The sequence below is a fragment of the Oncorhynchus tshawytscha genome, linkage group LG20, assembly GCF_018296145.1.
Source record: "Oncorhynchus tshawytscha isolate Ot180627B linkage group LG20, Otsh_v2.0, whole genome shotgun sequence".
Lineage (NCBI taxonomy): Eukaryota > Metazoa > Chordata > Actinopteri > Salmoniformes > Salmonidae > Oncorhynchus > Oncorhynchus tshawytscha.
Window position 1 is genome coordinate 48,824,812 of NC_056448.1, and position 5,000 is coordinate 48,829,811.

A 5,000-nucleotide genomic window follows, 5' to 3' on the forward strand; every position below is an offset into this window, starting at 1 on the left:
CACTTAACCTTTTTAATGCTCCTGTAAGTCGCTCCTGGTAAGATGACTCACATGTAAATGATCAATAGGGTCACTAGTGTGACCTACGGGTTAGAGGGAGGTCACGGATCAGAGAACATTAAGAGATCAGTGGTCAGCGCAGCCGCCTCCGGATCACATATATCTGTTGTCTGTGGACTCTCCCTTCCACTGTAATAAAAACCACAATACAAAAGAGGAGTAGAGATCCATTCCCTTTTAAAATGTCTACTAAACCCCTCTCTCCTGGTCTACTAAACCCCTCTCTCCTGGTCTACTAAACCCCTCTCTACTGGTCTACTAAACCCCTCTCTCCTGGTCTACTAAACCCCTCTCTCCTGGTCTACTAAACCCCTCTCTACTGGTCTACTAAACCCCTCTCTCCTGGTCTACTAAACCCCTCTCTCCTGGTCTACTAAACCCCTCTCTACTGGTCTACTAAACCCTCTCTACTGGTCTACTAAACCCCTCTCTCCTGGTCTACTAAACCCCTCTCTCCTGGTCTACTAAACCCCTCTCTACTGGTCTACTAAACCCCTCTCTCCTGGTCTACTAAACCCCTCTCTCCTGGTCTACTAAACCCCTCTCTCCTGGTCTATTAAACCCCTCTCTACTGGTCTACTAAACCCCTCTCTACTGGTCTACTAAACCCCTCTCTCCTGGTCTACTAAACCCCTCTCTCCTGGTCTAATAAACCCCTCTCTCCTGGTCTAATAAACCCCACTCTCCTGGTCTACTAAACCCCACTCTCCTGGTCTACTAAACCCCTCTCTCCTGGTCTACTAAACCCCTCTCTACTGGTCTACTAAACCCCCTCTCCTGGTCTACTAAACCCCTCTCTACTGGTCTACTAAACCCCTCTCTCCTGGTCTATTAAACCCCTCTCTCCTGGTCTAATAAGCCCCTCTCTCCTGGTCTATTAAACCCCTCTCACCTGGTCTAATAAACTTCTCTCTCCTGGTCTACTAAACCCCTCTCTCCTGGTCTAATAAACCCCTCTCTCCTGGTCTACTAAACCCCTCTCTCCTGGTCTACTATACCCCTCTCTCCTGGTCTACTAAACCCCTCTCTACTGGTCTACTAAACCCCTCTCTCCTGGTCTATTAAACCCCTCTCTCCTGGTCTACTAAACCCCTCTCTCCTGGTCTACTAAACCCCTCTCTCCTGGTCTACTAAACCCCCTCTACTGGTCTACTAAACCCCTCTCTCCTGGTCTATTAAACCCTCTCTCCTGGTCTAATAAGCCCCTCTCTCCTGGTCTATTAAACCCCTCTCACCTGGTCTAATAAACTTCTCTCTCCTGGTCTACTAAACCCTCTCTCCTGGTCTAATAAACCCTCTCTCCTGGTCTACTAAACCCCTCTTTCCTGGTCTACTATACCCCTCTCTCCTGGTCTACTAAACCCCTCTCTCCTGGTCTACTAAACCCCACTCTCCTGGTCTCCTAAACCCCTCTCTCCTGGTCTAATAAACCCCTCTCTCCTGGTCTACTAAACCACTCTCTCCTGGTCTACTAAACCACTCTCTCCTGGTCTAATAAACCCCTCTCTCCTGGTCTAATAAACCCCTCTCTCCTGGTCTAATAAGCCCCTCTCTCCTGGTCTATTAAACCCCTCTCACCTGGTCTAATAAACTTCTCTCTCCTGGTCTACTAAACCCCTCTCTCCTGGTCTAATAAACCCCTCTCTCCTGGTCTACTAAACCCCTCTCTCCTGGTCTACTATACCCCTCTCTCCTGGTCTACTAAACCCCTCTCTACTGGTCTACTAAACCCCTCTCTCCTGGTCTATTAAACCCCTCTCTCCTGGTCTACTAAACCCCTCTCTCCTGGTCTACTAAACCCCCTCTCTCCTGGTCTACTAAACCCCTCTCTACTGGTCTACTAAACCCCTCTCTCCTGGTCTAATAAACCCCACTCTCCTGGTCTAATAAACCCCACTCTCCTGGTCTAATAAACCCCTCTCTCCTTGTCTACTAAACCCCTCTCTCCTGGTCTACTAAACCCCTCTCTCCTGCTCTAATAAACCCCTCTCTCCTGATCTAATAAACCCCTCTCTCCTGGTCTAATAAACCCCACTCTCCTGGTCTAATAAACCCCACTCTCCTGATCTACTAAACCCCCTCTCCTGGTCTAATAAACCCCACTCTCCTGGTCTACTAAACCCCACTCTCTAATGAACCCCACTCTCTAATAAACCCCTCTCTCCTGATCTACTAAACCCCTCTCTCCTGGTCTAATAAACCCCTCTCTCCTGGTCTAATAAACCCCACTCTCCTGGTCTACTAAATCCTTCTCTCCAGGTCTACTAAACCCCTCTCTCCTGGTCTACTAACCCCTCTCTCCTGGTCTACTAAACCCCTCTCTCCTGGTCTACTAAACCCCTCTCTCCTGGTCTACTAAACCCCTCTCTCCTGGTCTAATAAACCCCTCTCTCCTGGTCTAATAAACCCCTCTCTCCTGGTCTAATAAACCCCTCTCTCCTGGTCTAATAAACCCCTCTCTCCTGGTCTAATAAATCCCCTCTCTCCTGGTCTAATAAACCCTCTCCCTCTCTCCTGGTCTAATAAACCCCTCTCTCCTGGTCTAATAAACCCCCTCTCTCCTGGTCTACTAAACCCCACTCTCCTGGTCTAATAAACCCCTCTCTCCTGGTCTAATAAACCCCTCTCTCCTGGTCTAATAAACCCTCTCTCCTGGTCTAATAAACCCCTCTCTCCTGGTCTAATAAACCCTCTCTCCTGGTCTAATAAACCCCTCTCTCCTGGTCTACTAAACCCCCTCTCCTGGTCTAATAAACCCTCTCTCCTGGTCTAATAAACCCCTCTCCTGGTCTACTAAACCCCTCTCTCCTGGTCTACTAAACCCCTCTCTCCTGGTCTACTAAACCCCTCTCTCCTGGTCTACTAACCCCTCTCTCCTGGTCTAATGAACCCCTCTCTCCTGGTCTAATAAACCCCTCTCTCCTGGTCTACTAAACCCCTCTCTCCTGGTCTACTAAACCACTCTCTCCTGGTCTACTAAACCCCACTCTCCTGGTCTAATAAACCCCTCTCTCCTGGTCTAATAAACCCCACTCTCCTGATCTACTAAACCCCTCTCTCCTAGTCTAATAAACCCCACTCTCCTGGTCTACTAAACCCCACTCTCTAATAAACCCCACTCTCTAATAAACCCCTCTCTCCTGATCTACTAAACCCCTCTCTCCTGGTCTAATAAACCCCTCTCTCCTGGTCTAATAAACCCCTCTCTCCTGGTCTATTAAACCCCTCTCTCCTGGTCTACTAAACCCCTCTCTCCTGGTCTACTAAACCCCTCTCTCCTGGTCTAATAAACCCCACTCTCCTGGTCTACTAAATCCTTCTCTCCAGGTCTACTAAACCCCTCTCTCCTGGTCTACTAAACCCCTCTCTCCTGGTCTACTAAACCCCACTCTCCTGGTCTAATAAACCCCACTCTCCTGGTCTAATAAACCCCTCTCTCCTGGTCTAATAAACCCCTCTCTCCTGGTCTATTAAACCCCTCTCACCTGGTCTAATAAACTTCTCTCTCCTGGTCTACTAAACCCCTCTCTCCTGGTCTAATAAACCCCTCTCTCCTGGTCTACTAAACCCCTCTCTCCTGGTCTACTATACCCCTCTCTCCTGGTCTACTAAACCCCTCTCTACTGGTCTACTAAACCCCTCTCTCCTGGTCTATTAAACCCCTCTCTCCTGGTCTACTAAACCCCTCTCTCCTGGTCTACTAAACCCCTCTCTCCTGGTCTACTAAACCCCTCTCTACTGGTCTACTAAACCCCTCTCTCCTGGTCTATTAAACCCCTCTCTCCTGGTCTAATAAGCCCCTCTCTCCTGGTCTATTAAACCCCTCTCACCTGGTCTAATAAACTTCTCTCTCCTGGTCTACTAAACCCCTCTCTCCTGGTCTAATAAACCCCTCTCTCCTGGTCTACTAAACCCCTCTTTCCTGGTCTACTATACCCCTCTCTCCTGGTCTACTAAACCCCTCTCTCCTGGTCTACTAAACCCCACTCTCCTGGTCTCCTAAACCCCTCTCTCCTGGTCTAATAAACCCCTCTCTCCTGGTCTACTAAACCACTCTCTCCTGGTCTACTAAACCACTCTCTCCTGGTCTAATAAACCCCTCTCTCCTGGTCTAATAAAGCCCTCTCTCCTGGTCTAATAAGCCCCTCTCTCCTGGTCTATTAAACCCCTCTCACCTGGTCTAATAAACTTCTCTCTCCTGGTCTAATAAACCCCTCTCTCCTGGTCTAATAAACCCCTCTCTCCTGGTCTACTAAACCCCTCTCTCCTGGTCTACTATACCCCTCTCTCCTGGTCTACTAAACCCCTCTCTACTGGTCTACTAAACCCCTCTCTCCTGGTCTATTAAACCCCTCTCTCCTGGTCTACTAAACCCCTCTCTCCTGGTCTACTAAACCCCTCTCTCCTGGTCTACTAAACCCCTCTCTACTGGTCTACTAAACCCCTCTCTCCTGGTCTAATAAACCCCACTCTCCTGGTCTAATAAACCCCACTCTCCTGGTCTAATAAACCCCTCTCTCCTTGTCTACTAAACCCCTCTCTCCTGGTCTACTAAACCCCTCTCTCCTGATCTAATAAACCCCTCTCTCCTGATCTAATAAACCCCTCTCTCCTGGTCTAATAAACCCCACTCTCCTGGTCTAATAAACCCCACTCTCCTGATCTACTAAACCCCTCTCTCCTGGTCTAATAAACCCCACTCTCCTGGTCTACTAAACCCCACTCTCTAATGAACCCCACTCTCTAATAAACCCCTCTCTCCTGATCTACTAAACCCCTCTCTCCTGGTCTAATAAACCCCTCTCTCCTGGTCTAATAAACCCCACTCTCCTGGTCTACTAAATCCTTCTCTCCAGGTCTACTAAACCCCTCTCTCCTGGTCTACTAAACCCCTCTCTCCTGGTCTACTAAATCCCTCTCTCCAGGTCTACTAAACCCCT

The 5,000-nt window shown here is 48.9% G+C and overlaps 1 protein-coding gene across 1 annotated transcript in view; it reads left to right on the forward strand.

Moving 5' to 3' along the window:
• LOC112238228 (MOB kinase activator 3B) overlaps nt 1-5,000 on the forward strand; it is a gene marked incomplete in the record, with an annotated part of 83,423 nt that overhangs the window by 50,183 nt on the left and 28,240 nt on the right.